General features: G+C 42.6%; 1 protein-coding gene across 2 annotated transcripts in view; it reads right to left on the reverse strand.

The window, feature by feature from the left end:
* Positions 1 to 23954, reverse strand: part of KIF3B (kinesin family member 3B) — a 69029-nt gene extending 45075 nt beyond the window's left edge. The window contains exons 1-2 of one of the 2 annotated variants that reach the window (XM_049869194.1): positions 23869 to 23948; positions 22680 to 22795 (exon numbers count right to left, since the gene is read on the reverse strand). The gene's annotated coding sequence lies outside the window, so the exon portion shown is untranslated. Of the gene's footprint in view, positions 1 to 22679; positions 22796 to 23868 lie in introns of both variants that reach the window. The other variant, XM_049869193.1, reaches the window with a different exon arrangement.
* Between the last annotated feature and the right edge of the window lie 2089 nt (positions 23955 to 26043).

Consider the following 26043-nt stretch of genomic DNA (forward strand, 5'->3'; position numbering starts at 1 on the left):
GTCTCTGTGTGTCTGGAGTAAAAGGGAAAGAAGGAAACCAGAGACTCAGAGAAGCAAGGAGTCCACAGGACTAAGTCTACACAAACCATGACCTCATCTACCCTGAGACGAGAAGAACTACATGGTGCCTGGCTACTACTACTGGCCATTCTGGTCAGGAACACAATAGATGGATCCTGATAGAACGGAAGCAATTCAAATTCTTATAAACAGAAACTCAAATTATTAAACAGTCCAAACTTACTGGACCAGTTGAGATTGGAGGACTACCAGAGACTATTGCCCTGAGATACTCTTTAAACCTTGTACCAAAACTATTCCATGAGGTCATCTTTTAGCTAACAGATTGGCTCATAAAATAAACAGTATCATTCATGAGTACTATGCTCCTTGAAAAAAAAAAAAATCATCTATTTAAGACCGAACTGTCAATATTTACTCAAAAGGAAAAGACAAGAAGGCCAGGACGTAGGGAAACTAGATTATTGGAAATGTTAATAACCAGAATGGAGATAATGAGAAAGTTGACACACTGTAAAAAATGTAGCCCATGTCACTGAAAAAATTATGTAGAAATTGTTAAATGGGAACCTAATTTGCTATGTAAACTTCCACCAAAAACACAAGAAAATATTTTAATTAAAAAATACATATATAGACGGCTCGGAGCCAAGATGGCGGACTAGGCAGACGCTACCTCGGATCCCTCTTACAACAAAGACACGGAAAAACAAGTGAATCGATCACATACATAACAATCTACGAACCCTGAACAACAAACACAGATTTAGAGACGGAGAACGAACTAATACGGGGAAGCAGCGATTGTTTCCAGAGCCTGGAGCCAGCATACCAGTCAGGTACGGCACAAGCACAGAGACCTGCTCCACCCCCCTGAACTAACCCCGGGAGGGGGACTAGCCGGTTCCACGGGCGGCGTGGGACGCAGCCGTTAGGAGAAGTCCCCGGGAGGCAGTGACTGATCTTGGAGCAGAAAGAGTAGCATCCGAGCCGGGGAACCGTCCCACAGGGATTTGGACTGCACGCAGGTACGCCATAAACACGGAGAGTTGCTCCACCCCCTGAACTAACCCCGGGAAGGTGACCATCCGGGTCGCGCGGGCGGCGTGGGACGCAGCCGGTAGGAGAAGTCCCCGGGAGGCAGCGACTGGTATTGGAGCGGGGAGAACAGCGTTCCAGCCGGGACACTCGGTCGCGGCACAAGCACGGGGAGCTACTCCACCCATCTGAACTAACCCCGGGAGGGGGCCCACCTGGTTCACGGGGGCGGCACGGCCACGCGGCTGGAGGGACGAGAAGTCCCCGGGAGGCAGCGACTGATTTTGGAGTCGAGAGTGCACCGTCCCAGTAGGGGAGCCTTGACGCTGGGCGTGGGGCTGGAAGCGGAGGATCTGACCGTGACTCCAGCGGGCCAGACCCACCGGGGGCAATCTCCACACAGACAGCACACATAGGCGACGCGCCCGCGGGAATCTCAGATATAAGAGTCATTCCAAGCAAGACAAGCAACTCTGGCTATATTCTGAGGTGCTACTCTCCTATCTCTCTGTTCCCTCCCCCACCCTCCCCAGGCGGCTTCATTAACATCTGAATAGCCTGAGCCAGAGGGAGAACTCTGATAGGGATCTGACTGCAGTTTTTTTTTAGCGGATTTTCTGGAAAAACTAGTTTCCCAGTGATGGCTCGGAGACAACAATCCATATCAAACCACTTAAAGAAGCAGACCGTGACAGCTTCTCCAACTCCCCAAACAAAAGAATCAAAATCTTTCCCAAATGAAGATACAATTTTGGAATTATCAGATACAGAATATAAAAAACTAATTTACAGAATGCTTAATGATATCACAAATGAAATTAGGATATCTGCAGAAAAAGCCAAGGAACACACTGATAAAACTGTTGAAGAACTCAAAAAGATTATTCAAGAACATACTGGAAAAATTAATAAGTTGCAAGAATCCATAGAGAGACAACATGTAGAAATCCAAAAGATTAACAATAAAATAACAGAATTAGACAACACACTAGGAAGTCAGAGGAGCAGACTCGAGCAATTAGAATGCAGACTGGGACATCTGGAGGACCAGGGAATCAACACCAACATAGCTGAAAAAAAATCAGATAAAAGAATTAAAAAAAATGAAGAAACCCTAAGAATTATGTGGGACTCTATCAAGAAGGATAACCTGCGGGTAATTGGAGTCCCAGAACAGGGAGGGGGGACAGAAAACACAGAGAAAATAGTTGAAGAACTTCTGACAGAAAACTTCCCTGACATCATGAAAGACGAAAGGATATCTATCCAAGATGCTCATCGAACCCCATTTAAGATTGATCCAAAAAGAAAAACACCAAGACATATTATCATCAAACTCACCAAAACTAAAGATAAACAGAAAATTTTAAAAGCAGCCAGGGAGAAAAGAAAGGTTTCCTTCAAGGGAGAATCAATAAGAATATGTTCTGACTACTCAGCAGAAACCATGCAGGCAAGAAGGGAATGGGACGACATATACAGAACACTGAAGGAGAAGAACTGCCAACCAAGGATCATATATCCAGCAAAACTCTCTCTGAAATATGAAGGCGAAATTAAGATATTTACAGACAAACACAAGTTTAGAGAATTTGCAAAAACCAAACCAAAGCTACAAGAAATACTAAAGGATATTGTTTGGTCAGAGAACCAATAATATCAGATATCAGCACAACACAAGGTCACAAAACAGAACGTCCTGATATCAACTCAAATAGGGAAATCACAAAAACAAACAAATTAAGATTAATTAAAAAAAAAATACACATAACAGGGAATCATGGAAGTCAATAGGTAAAAGATCACAATAATCAAAAAGAGGGACTAAATACAGGAGGCATTGAACTGCCATATGGAGAGTGATACAAGGCGATATAGAACAATACAAGTTAGGTTTTTACTTAGAAAAATAGGGGTATATAATGAGGTAACCACAAAAAGGTATAACAACTCTATAACTCAAGACAAAAACCAAGAAAAACGTAACGACTCAACTAACATAAAGTCAAACACTATGAAAGTGAGGATCTCACAATTTACTAAGAAAAACGCCTCAGCACAAAAAAGTATGTGGAAAAATGAAATTGTCAACAACACACATAAAAAGGCATCAAAATGACAGCACTAAAAACTTATTTATCTATAATTACCCTGAATGTAAATGGACTAAATGCACCAATAAAGAGACAGAGAGTCACAGACTGGATAAAGAAACACGATCCATCTATATGCTGCCTACAAGAGACACACCTTAGACCTAGAGACACAAACAAACTAAAACTCAAAGGATGGAAAAAAGTATATCAAGCAAACAATAAGCAAAAAAGAAGAGGAGTAGCAATATTAATTTCTGACAAAATAGACTTTAGACTTAAATCCACCACAAAGGATAAAGAAGGACACTATATAATGATAAAAGGGACAATTGATCAGGAAGACATAACCATATTAAATATTTACGCACCCAATGACAGGGCTGCAAGATATATAAATCAAATTTTAACAGAACTGAAAAGCGAGATAGATACCTCCACAATTATAGTAGGAGACTTCAACACACCCCTTTCGGAGAAGGACAGGACATCCAGTAAGAAGCTCAACAGAGACACGGAAGATCTAATTACAACAATCAACCAACTTGACCTCATTGACTTATACAGAACTCTCCACCCAACTGCTGCAAAATATACTTTTTTTTTCTAGCGCACATGGAACATTCTCTAGAATAGACCACATATTAGGTCATAAAACAAACCTTTGCAGAGTCCAAAACATCGAAATATTACAAAGCATCTTCTCAGACCACAAGGCAATAAAACTAGAGATCAATAACAGAAGAACGAGGGAAAAGAAATCAAATACTTGGAAAATGAACAATACCCTCCTGAAAAAAGACTGGGTTATAGAAGACATCAAGGAGGGAATAAGGAAATTCATAGAAAGCAACGAGAATGAAAATACTTCCTATCAAAACCTCTGGGACACAGCAAAAGCAGTGCTCAGAGGCCAATTTATATCAATAAATGCACACATACAAAAAGAAGAAAGAGCCAAAATCAGAGAACTGTCCCTACAACTTGAACAAATAGAAAGTGAGCAACAAAAGAATCCATCAGGCACCAGAAGAAAACAAATAATAAAAATTAGAGCTGAACTAAATGAATTAGAGAACAGAAAAACAATTGAAAGAATTAACAAAGCCAAAAGCTGGTTCTTTGAAAAAATTAACAAAATTGATAAACCATTGGCTAGACTGACTAAAGAAATACAGGAAAGGAAACAAATAACCCGAATAAGAAATGAGAAGGACCACATCACAACAGAACCAAATGAAATTAAAAGAATCATTTCAGATTATTATGAAAAATTGTACTCTAACAAATTTGAAAACCTAGAAGAAATGGATGAATTCCTTGAAAAACACTACCTACCTAAACTAACACATTCAGAAGCAGAACAACTAAATAGACCCATAACAAAAAAAGAGATTGAAACGGTAATCAAAAAACTCCCAACAAAAAAAAGTCCTGGCCCGGACGGCTTCACTGCAGAGTTCTACCAAATTTTCAGAGAAGAGTTAACACCACTACTACTAAAGGTATTCCAAAGCATAGAAAATGACGGAATACTACCCAACTCATTCTATGAAGCCACCATCTCCCTGATACCAAAACCAGGTAAAGACATTACAAAAAAAGAAAATTATAGACCTATATCCCTCATGAACATTGATGCAAAAATCCTCAACAAAATTCTAGCCAATAGAATCCAACAACACATCAAAAAAATAATTCACCCTGATCAAGTGGGATTTATACCAGGTATGCAAGGCTGGTTTAATATCAGAAAAACCATTAATGTAATCCATCACATAAATAAAACAAAAGACAAAAACCACATGATCTTATCAATTGATGCAGAAAAGGCATTTGACAAAGTCCAACACCCATTTATGATAAAAACTCTTACCAAAATAGGAATTGAAGGAAAATTCCTCAACATAATAAAGGGCATCTATGCAAAGCCAACAGCCAATATCACTCTAAATGGAGAGAACCTGAAAGCATTTCCCTTGAGAACGGGAACCAGACAAGGATGCCCTTTATCACCGCTCTTATTCAACATCGTGTTGGAAGTCTTAGCCAGGGCAATCAGGCTAGACAAAGAAATAAAAGGTATCCGGATTGGCAAGGAAGAAGTAAAGTTATCACTATTTGCAGATGACATGATTATATACACAGAAAACCCTAAGGAATCCTCCAGAAAACTACTGAAACTAATAGAAGAGTTTGGCAGAGTCTCAGGTTATAAAATAAACATACAAAAATCACTTGGATTCCTCTACATCAACAAAAAGAACACCGAAGAGGAAATAACCAAATCAATACCATTCACGGTAGCCCCCAAGAAGATAAGATACTTAGGAATAAATCTTACCAAGGATGTAAAAGACCTATACAAAGAAAACTACAAAGCTCTACTACAAGAAATTCAAAAGGACATACTTAAGTGGAAAAACATACCTTGCTCATGGATAGGAAGACTTAACATAGTAAAAATGTCTATTCTACCAAAAGCCATCTATACATTTAACGCACTTCCGATCCAAATTCCAATGTCATATTTTAAGGGGATAGAGAAACAAATCACCAATTTCATATGGAAGGGAAAGAAGCCCCGGATAAGCAAAGCACTACTGAAAAAGAAGAAGAAAGTGGGAGGCCTCACCTTACCTGACTTCAGAACCTATTATACAGCCACAGTAGTCAAAACAGCCTGGTATTGGTACAACAACAGACACATAGACCAATGGAACAGAATTGAGAACCCAGACATAGATCCATCCACGTATGAGCAGCTGATATTTGACAAAGGACCAGTGTCAATTAACTGGGGAAAAGACAGCCTTTTTAACAAATGGTGCTGGCATAACTGGATATCCATTTGCAAAAAAATGAAACAGGACCCATACCTCACACCATGCACAAAAACTAACTCCAAGTGGATCAAAGACCTAAACATAAAGACTAAAACGATAAAGATCATGGAAGAAAAAATTGGGACAACCCTAGGAGCCCTAATACAAGGTATAAACAGAATACAAAACATTACCAAAAATGATGAAGAGAAACCCGATAACTGGGAGCTCCTAAAAATCAAACACCTATGCTCATCTAAAGACTTCACCAAAAGAGTAAAAAGACCACCTACAGATTGGGAAAGAATTTTCAGCTATGACATCTCCGACCAGCGCCTGATCTCTAAAATCTACATGATTCTGTCAAAACTCAACCACAAAAAGACAAACAACCCAATCAAGAAGTGGGCAAAGGATATGAACACACATTTCTCTAAAGAAGATATTCAGGCAGCCAACAGATACATGAGAAAATGCTCTCGATCATTAGCCATTAGAGAAATGCAAATTAAAACTACGATGAGATTCCATCTCACACCAGCAAGGCTGGCATTAATCCAAAAAACACAAAATAATAAATGTTGGAGAGGCTGCGGAGAGATTGGAACTCTCATACACTGCTGGTGGGAATGTAAAATGGTACAACCACTTTGGAAATCTATCTGGCGTTATCTTAAACAGTTAGAAATAGAACTACCATACAACCCAGAAATCCCACTCCTCGGAATATACCCTAGAGATACAAGAGCCTTCATACAAACAGATATATGCACACCCATGTTTATTGCAGCTCTGTTTACAATAGCAAAAAGTTGGAAGCAACCAAGGTGTCCATCAACGGATGAATGGGTAAATAAATTGTGGTATATTCACACAATGGAATACTACGCGTCGATAAAGAACAGTGACGAATCTCTGAAACATTTCATAACATGGAGGAACCTGGAAGGCATTATGCTGAGCAAAATGAGTCAGAGGCAAAAGGACAAATACTGTATAAGACCACTATTATAAGATCTTGAGAAATAGTAAACCTGAGAAGAACACATACTTTTGTGGTTACGAGGGGGGGAGGGAGGGAGGATGGGAGAGGGTTTTTTTATTGATTAATCAGTAGATAAGAACTGCTTTAGGTGAAGGGAAAGACAACACTCAATACATGGAAGGTCAGCTCAATTGGACTGGACCAAAAGCAAAGAAGTTTCCGGGATAAAATGAATGCTTCAAAGGTCAGCGGAGCAAGCGTGGGGGTCTGGGGAACATGGTTTGCGGGGACTTCTAAGTCAATTGGCAAAATAATTCTATTATGAAATCATTCTGCATCCCACTTTGAAATGTGGCGTCTGGGGTCTTAAATGCTAACAAGCAGCCATCTAAGATGCAGCAATTGGTCTCAACCCACCTGGAGCAAAGGAAAATGAAGAACACCAAGCCCACATGACAACTAAGAGCCCAAGAGACAGAAAGGGCCACATGAACAAGAGACCTACATCATCCTGAGACCAGAAGAACTAGTTGGTGCCCGGCCACAATCGATGACTGCCCTGACAGGGAGCTCAGCAGAGGACCCCTGAGGGAGCAGGAGAGCAGTGGGATGCAGACCCCAAATTCTCATAAGAAGACCAAACTTAATGGTCTGACTGAGACTGGAGGAATCCCGGCGGCCATGCTCTCCAGACCTTCTGTTGACACAGGACAGGAACCATCCCTGAAGACAACTCATCAGACATGAAAGGGACTGGTCAGCGGGTGGAAGAGAGACGCTGATGAAGAGTGAGCTAATTATATCAGGTGTACACTTGAGATTGTGTTGGCAACTCTTGTCTGGAGGGGGGATGGGAGGATAGAGAGAGAGGGAAGCCGGCAAAATTGTCAAGAAAGGAGAGACTGAAAGGGCTGACTCAAGACGGGGAGAGTAAGTGGGAGTAGGGAGTGAGATGTATGTAAACTTATATGTGACAGACTGATTGGATTTGTAAACGTTCACTTGAAGCTTAATAAAATTATTATAAAAAAAAAAAAAAAATACATATATAAATATAAATACCCCTCTTGAAATAGTAATTTCATGGCTGGATTTTATTTTAAGGACAAAACTGAATAACTGAATACATGGGCAAAGACGCATGTACACATTTATGTTTATCACACCACCATCTTTAACCACCTACTCACCAGTAAGGGACTGGTTAGATTATGGAAACAATGGGAAAGTGTAATCATTAAGAATGGTAATGAACCTCTAAGTATTTACAGATGAGAAGATAGCATCCAATTTATGTTCACGTGTGTACATGCACATGTGCAGAGAAAGATGTGCGGGAGACAGTGTAAAGTCACAGGTAAAAGCATGAACTTTCGTGTGCAACAGGTCTGGGTTTGAATGTCTGCTCTACCACCTACTAGCTATCAATATAAAATCCTGAAGTACATAAGTCATAGTTTCTTCATCTATAAAATGGATTTAATGATAACACTTAGCTTGAAGAATGACTCTAAGGGCTAAATGAGCTAATAAATGTTAAATGCTCAGCCCGGTACACGCGCATAATAAACACTCAGGAAATGGAGGCAATGTTGATCCTGGGTGGTGAGCAATGTTGATCCTGGGGGGTGAGCTTGTGTTTTGTTTTTTTTTTAACTTTCTTTGGACTTTTTTGATAGGTGCATGTACTTTGTTTTTTATAATCAGGAAAAAAGCAATCAAGTTATTTTTTTTCTTTGGTTAAAAAGTCTAGCACCTTGATTTCAGCTTAAGTGTCAAGAAGACAGGCTCATTCTCTAGGAAGAAACTGGAATGGTCACAGACAAGAAATAGGGATAAATAAATGCCTGTCCCGAATTCAATTGATACCACACACTCCGTCATTTGATGACATAAACAGGCAAACAAAGAAAGCATTTATGTACAGAAAAAAGAGGGAGAGAAACCTTTTTTTTGTATCCAATTGTGAACGTTCATAAAATACGTGCATAAGAATTTATTCAAGTCTAGAGGAAAGCTCCCATTCAGAGCCAGTGTGGGTCTGGAGTTTGGCTGTATTCACAGTCACAACTCACGCTGCATCAAGAGCTTTATGTGCATTCCTCTTTCAATCCTCAAAATCACAAGGAAGGTAAGTATTAGCTCCATTTTATAAATGAGGATCAGACGCACAGAGAAATTAAATAACTTTCCCAAGGTTGCACAGCAATTAAGTGGAATAGTCAGGAGTCAAAACCAGGTTTGTCTTACCCCAAAACCCACATATAAACACATATTTTTAAACATACACACACATACATATATGCACATGTTGTTGTTATTAGTTGCCATCGAGTTAGCGCTGACCCTATGTGTAACTGAATAAAAGGTTGTCCAGTCCTGGGCCATCATCGTGATTGTTGGTATACATATATATATATATATATGTGTGTGTGTGTGTGTGTGTGTATACACACACATACACATATATACATATACCTACACATATCCGTGTGTGTAAATTGGCAAATTTACTCCCACTTGTAAACTGAGGCACATGTGGGAGTAAGCTGGTGGTATCAATATATGCACGGGTTAAAACTGTTCCAGCCATACACTGGAGTATCCTGCAAACAAGTACATCTTCCCCCTACCCTTGGAAAGAGACCTGACGCATATGCAAACATATATATATCTGTATTACCAGTGCATTTTTTAAAAACCCTAGTGGAGGTGTACCGTACACCATTCTACATCTTCCTTTAGAGAGATCTTGGAGAACCTCCCCCCCCCCCCCTTTTTTAACAGCTGCCTAAATGTCATGGATAGTCTTGCAATGCATTTGACCAGTCCCCTACTGTGGGACATTCTCTTCCTGGTCTTTTGCAACTGCAAACAATGCTACAGTGAATATCTTGGACATATGCTTTTGGCACATTTGGGAGTAAATTGGTAGGATTCATTCCTAGAGGTGGAAATGCTGTCATGTTCCTTTTTGACAAAAGGAGCCATCTTGTCCCCTCCCCTGGCTGCCTCACTTTCCTCCCCCCACAGGGTGCCTGGCTTCCCACCTGCTCACTGACATACACAGCCCATGCTCAGGACCACCGCTAAACTGTGAAGCTGGAAAAGCCTTTCTGCCAGGAAACTTTTTGTCCCATGTACTACCCAAGAAAGAAAGGAAGTTGTAGCTATTTCTCCAGTAAAAATTTACACCCAGACTTAAAAGACACAATCAAACAAATGCAACACATGGCCTTTGTTTAGGGCCCTTGTTCAGCTCACGCACGATTCAAACAAATCAACTGTTAAAAAACGCATGAGACAATCAGGGAAATGTGCTGAATATTTCAGCATGTTGAAGAATTATTACTTTTTTAGGTGTGAAAATGGTATTGTGGTTATCTTTTTTAAAAAGGTTCTTATCTTTTAGAGATACATACTATTGTAGGTTGAAATGTGTCCCCAAAAAGATACACTGAAGTCCTAAGCACAGAGTCAGACAGGGGGAGAACAGCATATGACAATGGAGGCAGAGAGAGTGCAGTGATGCTTCTGTGAGCCAAGAAACTCGAAGGATTGCTGGTAACGCCAGGAGCTAAGAGAAAGACGTGGAACAGATTCTCCCCTTGAGCCTTCAGGGAGAGCATGGATGGCCATGCCCACACCTTGATTTCAGACTTCTAGCCTCTAGAACTATGACAGAATTAATTTCTGTTGCTTTAAGCCATCCAGCTTATGGTAATTTATTACAGCAGCCCTAGGAAGCTAATACACACACAAAAGTATCTTCAGATGAAATCATACACTGTCCGGGATCTGTTTCAAAATAACAGAGGATGGGGATGGCGTGGATGGGGGATAGAGGTGAAATATGATTGCCATGTGCTAATGACTGCTAGAGCTGAATAATGGGTCCATGGTCCATTATACTATTCTACTTTTATCTATCTTAAAATTTTCCAAAATATAATTGCCCTCTGACCAATGGTTTTCCACTTTAATCAGAGGGCCATTCAGCTGGGTAGAGAGCTATAACAAAATCTGTATTTAAAAAGGAGAGGCAGCCTGGAATCACAAAAGAGATTTCGACACACTTGGGATTGAAATCCAGCTCTACCACTCCTAACTCTGGAACTCCATGCAAGTTCCTTCACCCTTTGAGCCCATTTCCTCAACTGTGAAATGGGAATACCACTGATACCCTGCTCCTTGGGGCTGTGTGAGGATCTGATGAAAACAAGCATTACAGAGCCTGGCCCACAGGAGGAGCCTTCTGCCTTGCCCCATTTCATAGGAGAAAAAAATTGAGGTTTGGACAGAGATGTAACATGCACACAGTTAGTATGTTGCAATGCCAAGTGGAAACCAGGTCTACCTGGCTCCAAAGTCCATGGCCTTTTCTCCACATCGGCATGTCCCCAAAACCCTGATCGTCTCTTCACAGTTTCTGCCATATTCACATGCTGTTATTAACTCTTTTTCTTAAAGTCAATTTTTCTTTAATGCAAATATATTTCAAAAAGAAATTTAATATTACTATCACTTGTCATAAATAGAAGATAACTGTAAAACTAAATATAAGGACACAAAACAATGTTATTAAATGCTAGCTTAGGTATTGTCACTTACCTACGGCCTAAGGCCTGATCTCTCTTGATTAGAAAGGGAGCTTGGCAAGGGTTAAGAAACAGGCTAGCACTAAGCAAACCCTCTAACTGACATAATCAGGAGACCCAAAAGAGAAGTTAAAAGAGAATAACTCTTTTAACTCTTTTTTAACCATGTGACTTAACAGAATTTCAGATGTTATGTTTGAGCGTCACCTAAAATCTTCTCCTGTTCCACCCAGTTTAGGGCTGCAGAATCTAAGACCCCTGCGAGATCCCCTGAATCAGAACCACATTTTATCAAGATCCCTAGGTGATTCATGAAGGTTCCTGGGTAGCACAAATGGTTTGCGCTCAACTGATACACTAAAAGTTGGCAGTTTGAACCCACCCAGCGCTACTGTGGAAGAAAAGGCCTGGCAATCTGCTTCCATTAAGATTACAGCCAAAAAACCCTCATGAGGTAATCATGAGATGCAATGGATTCAACGGCAAGAAACAACAACAACAACAGGTGATTCATGTGCACAATAATGTTTGAGAAGCTCTGCCTATGTATGCTACCTCTATAGTAAACTATTCCCAAAGTTGATCAAACAGAATTTCCTATAAATCACAAGATTTATTTCAGCAATGTGATGAACTGAATACTTTCTAAAATCCTTCTCCGAAAGTTCACCAGAACTGTCTTGGTTCACAGTCCAATTTCATAATGATATGCTCCCTCTCACAGTTCAGAGTGTACAAAACGAATAACGCACATACAGTATCTCCGGCTAAAGTCACCAACAAATAGCCTATTCAGAGAATAAAGGGTTTAAATACCAAAGTTCCATGTTCTGGGTCCTATTTATAGGGCATTCTGCATCAGAGAGGAAAGTGGATTAAAGAGAAGAGAAAGAAGGCTGAGAAAACCTCTTAAAACTTTTCCCAAACCACTTATTTAGAATTGTTCACTATGAGCTTGAAGAAGCAAAGAAGTTCACTACAGCATTAAATGTAATTTCAAAAAGCTGGCCACCACCTAAATGCCCAAAGCTAGAGAAAGTTTAGTAGCTCCTGAAGTGCTAAACATGGAAACATGGCTATGAAATAATGTTAAATGAGCACTCCAAAATAGGAAATACACTTTGAGTACACCTATATAAAAATAAACCATCAAGTGAACAACTAAACTGAAAATTGTATCAGGATACCATTATCACTGGTAATTTTTTCCAAAAAATATAACAATGTCTATCCTTTCCATTTTATTTGATACTGTCTTGTTAAGAACACTATTTAAGACAGGAAGCACAACAGAGAGTCCCTGATACAGAAAGAGAAAAGTGGGGTGCAGAACTCAAATTCTAGTAAAAAGATCAGACTTAATGGTCTGACTAAGACCAGAGGAACCCCAGAAGACAAGGCCCCCAGACTCTCTGTTAACCCAGAACTGAAACTATTCCCCAAGCCAACTCTTCAGACAAGTCTGCAACAGTGGGCTCAAGCATAACGACTGTAAGCATGGCGCAGAACCAGGCAGTGTTTCATCCTGTGGTACGCAGGGTCGCTATGAATCTGAACTGGCTGGATAGCACCTAAAAACGACAACATAAGACATAAAATGACACTTGTGAAGAGCGCGCTTCTTAGTTCAAGCAGACACATGAGACTAAATGGGCAGTTTCTGTCCAGAGGCGAGATGAGAAGGCAGAAAGGGGATAGGAGCTGGTTGAATGGACACGGGAAATCAAGGGTGGAAAGGAGGAGTGTGCCACATTACAGAGAAAGCAAGTAGGGTCACATGACAACGTGTGCATAAATTTTTTGTATAAGAAACTAATTTGAGCTGTGAACTTTCACTTAGAGCAAAATAAAATAATAATAGTACTAATGTCATGGATTGAATTGTGTCCCCCAAAATGTGTGTCAACTTGCTTAGGCCATGATTCCACAGTTGTCCTCCATTTTGTGACTGTAAATTTATGTTAAAAGGGATTAGGGTAGGCTTGTAACACCCTTAATAAAGTCACATCCCTGACCCAACGTAAAGGGAGTTTCCCTGGAGTGTGGCCTGCACCACCTTTTATCTTACAAGAGATAAAAAGAAAGCAAGCAGAGAGTGGGGGACCTCATACCACCAAGAAAGAAGCACCAGGAGCAGAGCACGTCCTTTGGACCCGGGGTTCCTGCACGGAGAAGCACCTAGTCCAGGGGAAGACCGACCGAGAAGGACCTTCCTCCAGAGCCAACAGAGAGAGAAAGCCTTCCCCTGGAGCTGATGCCCTGGATTTAGACTTCTGCCTACTAGACTGTAAGAAGACAAATTTCTCCTTGTTAAAGTCAAAAAAAAAAAAAGATTATTTAAGAAGGCTGATTTAATGCTTAAAATTTTTAAATGACTGAAGAATCTAAAGAAATCATCAGAAATGTAGACTAATGTTAAAGCAAAGATAATCATTAAGATGTTCTCTGCAGTATTATTTGTAAAATCAAAATACTGAAAATAGCCTAAATGTCCAACAATGGGGTAACAGGTAAGAACTGCATATCCATGAGGTAAAATATATCTGCACATGGACGATAAAATGTTAACAGTGGTTATTGCTAGGTGGTGGGCCTTAAGGTAAATATTATTTACTTTAATCTTTTTAGGCTCTTCCTCATTTTTCCTCAATGGAAACTGACTACTTTTATAAGCAGGAAAAAAAAGTCTATTTGAAGAAAACCTGGCAATTGAAGAAATAAAGGGGGAAAAACACTATATATCTCTCAAGCTAGAATCTGACTTGTTATAGCAGATCTTGCAAAACCAGTAAATATTTCCACCAAGGACTATCTTCTTGTGGTTATCTTAAGTATCTTGAACTGATATTTTATCTTACCCAGATAGAATCTTTTATGATTTACCAGCTAGATTTTTTGCTTAGGTTCTTCAAATGTGTTATAAAGTCATGATTACCGTAATCCACTAAGCTGCTGACAATCATGTTATGAGCTTTTAGTTTCTGTTTAATTCGTGTCACAAACAAAACCCCAAACAAGCCATTCCTGAACCACTGCTGAAGGTAATATGAAAGATCCCAGGGTGGGTAACAGTGTTAGGTCCCAAACTCCCAATAATCTGTGACACTTTCTATTTCACTTGGACACACTTCCATTTATACACTATGTTCAAGCATGACAAAATGCAAGTGCAGCAAAAATCTTGCCAAAATTTTTTTTGAAAAAAACTATACCCACCACAATTATCACTGCTTGCTCGCTAATGCAAACTATGATTTAAATAAATCGACACACTAAAGATAGATTTGCCTATGTGTGAGGAGCTCAATGGCCACAATCAGTGTGACAAAGTGAAGAGATACAATGTGTCACCATGATTAAATGAGCCTTAAACACACACATCCCAAGCTGCAGTGCAGATGTGTGATGCTGATAAGATCAGCTGATTTTAATGCTCTCTGCCTGCCAAGAAAATCTGCTATAAAGGCCCCACTCCAGAAGGTTTGGGAGAAAGCCCAAAATGAAGTCACCAAGGAAGAAGAAAATATCACCCAACTAAAGGCTCAGCCTTTTGGGCAGAGCTAAAAGGGCCATGAAGACTGCCCCATGTTCTTAGTATGCATATATAAAAACTGAGGTCCAGAGAGGTTGAGTTACTTGCCCAAGGTCACACAGCAAGTGGCAGAATTCTATTAGAATTGTACCTCCACCCTGGTCCCACTGTCTGTTTCACTCCAGAATGTCTTGTGACGACAGAGACCTTGACCAAGAAATCTGACTCTGGGGAGATAAGATATTGAAAGCAAAAATAATGGGCCCATAGGGAAGAGAGAGAAAAATGAGGCACTAGCTGAATCTTTTACAGTTAGTTAGCAGTATTATAGGGCTTTAGAGCACCCCCTGGAACCCTCTCCTCACCATCCGTGGATATCATCACCAGATTCAGGAAATAGCTTAGGACTAAAAGACTCAGAATAGAGGCTCACAATTCCTACCCGCTTTTTTTTTTTTTAGGAATTAGGCCACTAAGACCTGTGAGAAGTACAGGATCTTACCAAATTGGTTATCTGTCACTTTGTCAGTCAAGTAATTGACACCCATAAAAAAAACCAAAAAGCCAAACCCACTGCCATCAAGTCAATAGTAACCCTACAGGACAGAGTAGAACTGGCTCATAGGGTTTCCAAGGCTATAATCTTTATGAAAGCATCTTCCTCCCACGGAGTGGCTGGTGGGTGTGAACAGTCAACCTTTTGGCTCGCAGCCGAGCGCTTTAACTGCTGTGCCACCAGGGCTCACTTAGTAATGCTAAAATAGCTCAAGGGTTTTCCCTCTTGATTTCCTCATTCTCTGAAGTCACTTTTTTCATCAGCATTTAAAATCAGTTACCCAGGTATGGAAGAGAAAGGCCTTTGACAAGACATCCAGGGATGTGATCACCGCCCACCTGAAAAATAGATGACCGAGTGTAAAAAAAATGGTATGAGGACATCTGGCCTCCTCTAACTTCACAAGGGAGATGACAGAATCATCAGCATCAACACCAGCCCAAGGCTGATTTCCATGAGATTAGAGATCAGACATACCTCTATTCTCCAATCTTCTTACCAGTTCTGACACCAGACATCCCTCCCACGGCACACTCTACTTCTCTCCTGGGTTTGATAATTCATTGTAATGGCCACACAGAACTCAGACAATACTCACAATTATGGGGTTTATTAGGGAAGTAACAGGTTACAATTCAGGATCAGGAATGCACTTCAGTCAGGGCAGCCTCTTCTGGCAGGGAGGCCTCTCTCTGGCCCTCAGCCTCTCTGCTTCTCAGCCCTTGGCCCCTCGGCCTGGCCTCTGCCCTGCTAGGTTAAGTGTTACAAAGCTCTTTAGCTCCACCTTGCCCAAGGGTACCCCACTCCACAAGTAAGCCTCAGTCCAAAAGCACTCAACTGTCTCGCTCCGTGGGTCAGCAAGCCTAGCTCCATCAACAAGGCATACCACTCCACCAGGAAGCCTCCTCAGCTCTCTCACTCCATGGGTTGTCACGCCCATTGTAACCACTCTGCTCCATGGTCTGGGAAGCCCACTGTGCTGTCTCACACCAGTCTCCTGGTTCTGCTGCCGTCGTTTCTCTGCCACTGCTTCTCACCGTCTTGCACTGTCTCCGGTGTTACCGCTCGCTCTCTGTCGCCTGGGTCTAGGAGGTACTCACCACAGGGACCCCGGGTCCAAAGGACACAATCCACTCCCGTTTCCTCTTGGTGGTAGTGAGGTCCCCCTCTGCTCTGGGATTGGCTCTCTTTTAACCCTAGTGGATGGCAAAATTAACCAAACCCCTCAGGGTTCCATATACCTTATTTGCATGTTCCCACCTCCACAAGGGTTTCATGCACCTTATTTGCATTATTAGAAAGCTGTTCAACCTCCTTAGAGGGCCACAAGTACCTTATTTGCATAGTCCCAAAAATGGTTTGGTGGAAGTTACAAGCCCATGACAAGAAAGGCCATGTAAAAGTGATCCATCATGCCGCAGAGTGAGTGGTAGAAAGAGCAACAGAGAGGATCAGAACAAGCAGATCTAGAGAAGTATTAGCCTTTTTTGTACCTTTACTTTCCTCTTCTGGAAAATGAACTAATAATAGTACCCATATCACAGGGTTCTATGAGATTTAAATGAGACAACATATGTAAAGTGCTTAAATCAGGGGTTGGGTTAATAAATGTTAGCAATTACTATTACTTTCATTATCATTCTCAAGTCCTTTTTTTGCTACTTATTACCTACATCAGCGCATCTCAAACTTTAATGTGCACACGCAACACCAGAGATCTTGGTAAAATGGAGACTTTGGTATTAGATCTAGGCCTAAATGTTGCATTTCTAACAAGCTCCCAGGGGGTTACAGATTCCTCTGTTGTGCAGAGCACACTTTGAGCTGCAAGGATCTACCTAACCCAGCAACTAGCAGGTGCTTACTACCATTGGCAAAAACAAGTGACCTCCGACCATCTAAGAAACAACTATTGGTCTCTACTCACCTGGAGCAAAAGAGAAAGAGGGAACCAAAGACTCACGGAAGAAACTAGTCTCTAGGACAAACAGTCTACACAAACCACGGCCTCATCTACCCTGAGACCAGGAGAACTAGATGGTGCCCAGGTACCATTAATGACTGTTCTAATCAGGGCCACAACAGATGGACCCTGAAAGAATGAGAGAAATATGTGGAACAGAACCTCAAATTTCTGGGGCGGGGGGGCGAACTAGACCTACTAGACTGGTTGAGATTGGAGAAATCCCTGAGACAACTGTCCTGAGATACTCTTCAGACCTTGAACCGAAACTAACCTGAGTTCACCTTGTAGCTAAATAACAAATTGCTAAAAAAATAATGAATATCTCCCGTAGGTACTATGCACCTTTAAAAATCACCTATATGAAGGGAAAGACAACATACAATACAGGGGAGGTCAGCACAACTGGACTAAATCAAAAGCAAAGAAGTTTACTGAATACGACCAAATGCTTGCAAGACCAAAGTAGCAAGGACGGGGGTCCGGGGACCATGGTTTCAGGGGACATCTAGGTCAAATGGCATAACAAAATGTATTAAAAAAACACTCTGCATCCCACTTTGGTAAGTGGCATCTGGGGTCTTAAACGCTAGCAAGCAGCCATCTAAGATGCATCAATTGGTCTCAACCCACCTGGCGCAAAGAAGAATGAAGAACACCAAGGACACAAAGTAAATATGAGCGCAAGAGACAGAAACGAGCACATAAACCAGAGGCTACATCAGCCTGAGACCGGAAGAACTAGATGGTGCCTGGCTACCACGATGCCTGCCCTAACAGGGAACATAACAGAGAATCCCTGATGGAACAGGAGAACAGTGGGATGCAGACCTCAAATTCTCACAAAAAGACCAGACTTAATGGTCTGACTGAAACTGGAGGGACCTCAGAGGTCATGGACCCCAGACCCTCTGTTAGCCCAAGGCTGGAACGATTCCCGAAGCCAACTCTTCAAACAGGGATTGGACTGGACAATAAGACAGAAAATGATACTCGTGAAGAGTGAGCTTCTTGGCTCAAGCAGACACATGAGACTATGTGGGCAGCTCCTGTCTGGAGGCAAGATGAGAAGGCAGAAGGGGACATGAGCTGGTTGAATGGACACGGGTAATAAAGGGTGGAGAGGAGGAGTGTACTATCTCATTAAGGGGAAAGCAGCTAGGGGTATATAGCAAGGTGTGTGTAAGTTTTTGTATGAAAGACTGACTTGATATGTAAAGTTTCAGTTAAAGCGCAAATTAAAAAAAAAAAACACCTATATGAGATCAAACAGTCAACAATTACTTTAAAACAAACATGAGACTGTAAGGGGGCAGGCAAACTACATTAATGGAAACAAAACAACGTGAATGGAAATAATGAGAATGTTCACGCATTGTGAAGAATGTAACCAATGTCACTGAACAACTGATGTTGAAATTGTTGAATGGGAACCTAAACTGCTGTGTAAACCTGCATTGAAAACACTATAAAATATTACCAAAAACAAAAAAACAAGTGACCTCATTGCATAGCAAAGTCTTCACCTGTAAATAGGGATAATACATATTCCACGTGATCTCAAATGACCGAAAAGTAGTAAATGGGAATGCACAGGAAAGAGCATTATAAACTCCAAACAAAGCTATACAAGTGGTAGTAGTAAGATTATTAGACTTACTATTTGCAATTTACCATGCCTAAATTTGCAAGTGCAGTTACTGGAATATATGAAAAGGAGGATTGAATTCCTTGGCTCAGGAATGATAGTCCATTCAAGGATCCTCCAGGAATTCTGGCAGAACACAGCAGCTTTTCGGGGGGATTCCCAAATCAAAAGCTCTGAAACTTTAGAAATGTCATTCCACGGCCAAGGAAAGAACCACTTTGGTAGGGAGGAGTATGGCCCTTTTGGGCACTGAGAGCTTGTTTCACTAGCAATTCCACTCTCTCCCAGAGCTGGCCAGACTCTATCACGCCAAAGATCCAGTCAGGACAGCAATGCCAACAGCGCAAGACAGAGGGGCACTGCCCTAGCAAGGCCCACACCTGCCGCTCCACAAGCTGGCAGAGAGCCAGACTGCGAGAAAAGCAGGGCTTCGGGGTGTCCAAGGCAAACGCTTCAATTAGATGTACCTGGCTATCTTCCTTTAGCATAATCTGGGATATCCTCCTTCCAGACTATAAGGTATGTTTATACCTTGGCCTCTCCTCCAAGAGGTTCAGAGTAAACAAAGCTAATCGTTCCTTCCTGAGCACTTGACCAAAAAGCTCTCTCATCATTTTAGAGGCAGATGGCACCACCAACATCTATGGAATCACTCAGGCCAAAAACCCAGGAACCCATTGCCATCAAGTCAATTCTGACTCATAGCGACCCTATAGGACAGAGTAGAACTGACTCATGGGGTTTCCAAGGAGTGCCTGGTGGATTTGAACTGCCGACCTTTGGGTTAGTAGCCGAACTCTTAACCTCTAAGCCACCAGGGTTTCAAAAACCCAGGAGTCATTTTTAATTCCTCTAATTCTACCCCCTCCCACCATTTTGCCAGTTCTACCTCCCCAAACCCTCTGCTTCCCCATCCCCACTGCCAGCACTCTACAAGGCCACATGGCCTTGTACCTTGCCCCCTAACTAGTCTCTTGGATGCCACGCTTATGCCCCCTAAAATTCACTGGCCACATGGATGCCAGTAATTTTTTAAAAAATCATGGCACTCCTCTTCTTAAAAAGCCTTCAGTGGCCTCCCATTGCTTTAAGAATAAAATCCCACCTCCTTACTCTAGCCTACAAGGCTCTATACGATCGATCTAGGACCTCCTCACATTTGCCCACCTCTCCATTCCCACCGCCCCTGCCCCACCCCCACACTCTCCCAGCTCCAGTCACTCTAGACTTCTTCCAGTTCTGGGAACTTATCAAGCTTGTTCCCACCTCGCGGCCTTTAACCTTGCTGTTTTTTTCTGCCACATCTTCAAATGGCCAGCTCCTTCCTAGTAACAAATCTCAGCAAAAATGTCACCACCTTAGAGAGGTCTTCTCTGACTACCCAATTGAGATAGCAGCCCCCCAAACCCTCTTCAGAGGTTACTCTCTCTGACAGCATTAGTTTATAGTCTTCACAGTACTTACCCCTTTCCAAATTATCTCGTCCATTACTGGTTTATTTGTCTGTTTGTTGCCACCAGAATGTAAGCTGCATGAGAACAAGGACCTTGTCTATCTCTCCACCACCATATGCCCAGGGATAGAACAGGGCCTGACACAAACCAAAAAAAAAAAAAACCAAACTCACTGCCATCAAGTCAATTCCAACTCATAGCAACTCTATAGGACAGAGGAGAACTGCCCCATAGGGTTTCCAAGGAGCAGCTGGTGGAGTTGAACTGCTGACCTTTTGGTTAGCAGCCGAGCTCTTAACCACTGTGCCACCAGGACTCCAATACAAACTAGGCACTTCAATAATGTTGAGTGAATGAATCCCAGGCAGCATAGTAGCGAGAGCACTAAACTTAGAGTAGGAAAACCTGGATTCTAATGTGAAATGGGCCACTGACTAGCAGCATGGCTGCTCTTAACCTCACATTCAACAACTGTAAAATGCCGATCTTAATCCGCATCTTCCCTTCCTCACAGGTTATTGATAAGACCAAATGTGTGAAAGAACACGTCAGCATTTGTAAACCAGTAGGGACCTTTTTTTTTTAGGAACCAAACAACAGAGAACACTGTATCACTAACCACCAGCAGGGCAGGCTCCTTCCCAGGGACCCATGAATCAGTGGATTAAAAAGGTTGTTGAAAGAGCAATCCAAGGCTTCTAATCCAGCCCTATGAACACAACAGAAGAGATGTGAATGGGTGACTTTATACTATAGGTGAAGCAAACACAAGACATGGATTCATTTAAAGAAGTCAAATCATTTCAAATCCTAGTTAATTTGCAAATTAAACTCTGGGTTCCTTGAAGAATCTGAAGATAGGTCTGCTCTTCACAGCCTTCTTACTGAATTAGGTGATGGGCTATCAAATCTGACATCCTGTCACAAGCTTTCACCCTTTCCTGCACCCTATTCTGGCCTGGGACTGCAGATTTCTGGGGCAACCCTGTAATAATAACTACCTTTACACAGTACTATGATAGCTACTGGCTCATGCCTGCAATGGCCTTGTGAGGTTGACAGACCTGGTATCATCACCACATATTTTAACTTACTCAGTCACCAATCATAAATAGAATATAAAGCATGGTACAGGTGGTGGACTAAGACCAAAAAATAATAACAGCTAACACTTACCAAATATGTCATGCTAATAATAATAACAGTTAACACTTACCAAATGTGTCATGCTAATAATAACAACCACTAACACTTAGCAGATATGTCATGCACTTTATATGTTGTTGTTGTTAGTTGCTGTCAAGTTGATTCCAACTCATGAGGACCTCATGTGTACAAACTGCTCCATAGGGTTTTCAAAGCTGAGACCTTTTGGGAGCAGATTGTCAGGCCTGTCTTCCGAGGTGCCTCCGGATGGGTTCAAACTACCAACCTTTTAGCTAGTAGTCCAGCATTTACTTGTGCACGCTCAAATAAATCCTCACAACTGCTATACATGGTGGGTACTATTATAATTTGCATTTAACAAACGAGGAAACCGCAGCACAAAGAGGTGAAGTAAATTGCTCAGTGGCAAGTGCCTTGGAAGTGGCAGAGCCAAGATATGAACCCACGCAGTCTGGTTCCATGCTTTTAACCACTAGCTTGCAATCAGTCTTATACAACAGCACTGAAAGGGCCTTCAGATATCATCTAGTCTCCTCCTCTCACTTGGAAGAGGGGGAGACTAAGGGGCAGAGAAGCCCCCTTTTAAACATTCCAGCTCTTTGAGATAATTGTGGTTCAGCACATTGGATGGTATCTATTTAAATGAAGCTTTAAGTCAGATGTTGTTTCCTTGTCATTGGAAGAAAAGCTTGCAGCCATAGCAGTTAGAAATAACAAAAGAATATTCTTGTGGCCTTGTAACAGCTACCGTTGAGAAATCAGAGACATCATCGTATGGGGTAGAAAATACAGGATTTACCTGGAAACATGTCCTGCTCCAACACTTAATAACTATGATTCTTGGGGCAAGTCAATCACTTTTCTGAGTCTCAGTTTCCTCATCTGTGAAACAGGAATGACATCACCTGGCAAAGTCTATGTGAAGATTAAATGAGAAAATGTACCTAAAAAGTGCTTCTTAATCATATACTTGTAAGTAGCTATTACTGCTCTAAGCGCTTTCGAAAAGACATAAAGACATGCTTTTTCCTCTGGGAAGGTCAAAAAGGCCCAAGTAGGGAAAAAAAACCATAACTCTGACCATTTACAAGAACTTGACCTCAATGTTTCCCCCACCGGGGCTACCTGTAGAAGTCCACGCTACCTGCCTTGCTCTGAGCAGAATGGAGAAGTACAACTGGGGGCGGGGAGATATCAACAGTGGGAGGAATACCATATGAGCTGGTGCTCTACACACCTAAATTCTACCTGTCCCAATGTCATCCCTTCCTGGGAGCCTTGCTCATCCCACCCACTCATCTCATAACAGCTTGTTTTACATACCCTGTTTCACTGGATTCCAACAGTGATCCATTAGCCCATTTTATGTACAAGGAAAAGAGGGTTCAGAGAGATTAAGTAATTTGCCGACCGCCACACAGTTACTAAATGAAGATGCAGTGTTTCAAACTCAGGTACTCAGACTTCAAACTGGACTCTTGGCTCCCACGCTAGGCTTCCTACCCTAAGAATACGCCTTCTCCCCATTTAGGGCACTTTCACATACATATCTTAGCATCTTAATCACTCCGAGCGGCAAGTGTTAGGACCCCATTAGACAAACAGGACAACTGAGGCCAGAGAGGGGAAGGGACTTGCCCAAGGTCACAGAGCGAGCCAGGAGCAGCGCTGAGGCTCCCACCCCGGGCTCTGGCTTTCCCGCCCCACTCCCGAGCTGCAGCCCTGACCACAGCTCCAGGCCCCCGGGTGGACCCCGACCCCGCTCGGTCGGGTCTGCGGTTGGGCTGTGGCCCCGCCCGGGGGGAGAAGGGGAGAGGCTGCCCAGCCGGCAGGAGAATGCAACCGAGGCACGGCAGAGGATGCTCCGGCTGGCGAGGCAGCAAACCAAGAGGCTGCGGCGGCGGCGGCGCCGCGGGCCACCGGGAAGATCCCAGGCGGTAGGAGAGCCAGGCCCTGCCCGCGGGCGCCAGCGACCCCCCTGGACTCACCTGGGGCCGCAGCTGATGGCGGGGGCGGCGGCGAACCCGGGGCTCAGCCATTCCCCGTTGCCCCGGATGGGGAGAGACTGCGGCTGCTCACTTCCTTAGCAACCCGGCTCGCGACCCACTTCCTTAGCAACCGGCGTCAATTTCAATAACTTTATTGGGACACGGGAGGAGAACAGGGAAAGCCGCTGGGAGGGGCCGGGCGGGGCCGGAGGGGGCGAAGCACTGTACTGATGCATAGTGGGTACCTACCTGTTCACTCCCGTAAGGAATGAGAGGCAAGCGCAACGTGACCTGACTCCACCCGATGGCCATCTCGTGCCTCAGTTTCCCCATCCGTAAAATGGAATCTTAGTGCCTTGGTCGCACCAAGAGATTTCAGCCTCCATTTGATCTTTCTTCAAGCGCTTTCACATCATTTATCTCACTTGTGTCTCACAAGTTACTTCTGAAGTAGCTCCCATTTAGGGTCCACCCCGTGAGTCAGGCCAAAACCTTAGGAACCGTTCCCCGTCTCCTTCCTCTCCTTCACTCCACATCCAGTCACAACGTCCCTTCATCTACTTCTCAAATATTTCACCTATCTATCCACCCTCCAATCTTCAGTGCCACCCGCCAAGCCATCCTCACCCTCATCTCCTAGCCTGAATGCAACAACCTACTATACCTACCAATCCAGTTTCCGCAAGGCACCCAGAGTGTTTCTTGTCGTTGTTAGATGCCTTGGAGTGGATTCTAACTCACAGAGACCCTATCTACAACAGAGCTAAATACTGCTTGGTCCTCGCAGGGGCGTGGCAAGGGGGGGGCAGAGGGGGATACTTGCCCCCGGGTGCAAATCCAAGGGGGCGCTAGTGATTCCGGGGAGCCACAAATATGAAAGGCGCCTGACTGAGGAAGCTGGACGAGAGGGGGAAGGCTGACTGTCTCCACTATCAACGTCTATTCATCTTGAAATTTGGGGGCGGTGGGGAAGGGCGAAACTTAGAGATTGTCCCTGGGTGCTACACCTCTGCAGTCCTGCACCATCCTCACAATTGTTGCCATGTTTGAGCCCATTATTGCGGCCACTGTGTCAATCCATCTCAGTGAGGGTCTTCCTCTTTTTAGCTGAGCCTTCCAGTTTACCAAGCATCATGTTCTTCTCCAGGGACTGGTTCCTCCTGATAACATGTCCAAAGTACCTGAGATAAGTCTCTCCATCCTTGCTTCTAAGGCCCATTCTGGCTGTACTTCTTCCAAGGCAGGTTTGTTTGTTCCTCTGGCAGTCCACGGTCTATTCAATATTCTTCACCAACACCAAAATTCAAACGCATCAATTCTTCTTCAGTCTTCCTTATTCATTTTCCAGCTTTCGCTGGTGTATTTTTTTTAATACACTTTATTTTTTAGAGCAGTTATAGGTTTACAGAAAAATTGCACAGAAAGCACAGAATGCTCATATACTCCCCCCTACAGTTTCTCTTACTATTAACCTTTTGCATTGTTGTGGTACATTTGTTACAACTGATGAACCAATATTGATACATTATTGTTAACTGAAGTCCATACTTAACATTAGGGTTCACTCTTTGTGTTGTACAGTCCTATGGGTTTTGCAAATGTATAATGTGGAATAGTTTCACTGCCCTTAAAATAACCTTTTTTAAAACATAAAACAGATTGTTACACTCCCTGCCTTCCACTAATAAAGAATTTCCCAAACATAGGAAGGGAACTCTGACAAGGAGCTCTGTCAGTCCTCCCCATCACTGTCACTCAGTGAAGACCCTCTTCCCCAGCAGCAAGCCCATCACTCAGTCACCACGCAGCTGGAATGAAGCCCACTGTGTCGTGAAATTTTACTTAGTTGTCGTCTGGTTTATCCTGTGAGGAAACCCCATTTTAATGGCCAGGGACAGCCAGAATCCCATGACAGAAGGTTTGGGGGCAGGAAGGGAGTGTGGAAAGGGATCTACTGGGTGGAGTTGAAAACGGCAGCTTGCAGTCTCCTTCTAAACCAGGAAAATGGTAAAACACAGTCCAGAAGCCCATGGAGGGTTTTATTAAGATCTTATCCAGAGAAACGTATTGAGATCTCACTCACCAACTTCAGATAGACTCCTCACAGGGTTGACAAATGGCAAATGACCTGGTTCCCCATGCAAGGGTGAAATCACCAACTTCCCTTTCTTCTCT

Source organism: Elephas maximus, chromosome 25 (genome assembly GCF_024166365.1).
Source record: "Elephas maximus indicus isolate mEleMax1 chromosome 25, mEleMax1 primary haplotype, whole genome shotgun sequence".
Taxonomy (NCBI): domain Eukaryota; kingdom Metazoa; phylum Chordata; class Mammalia; order Proboscidea; family Elephantidae; genus Elephas; species Elephas maximus.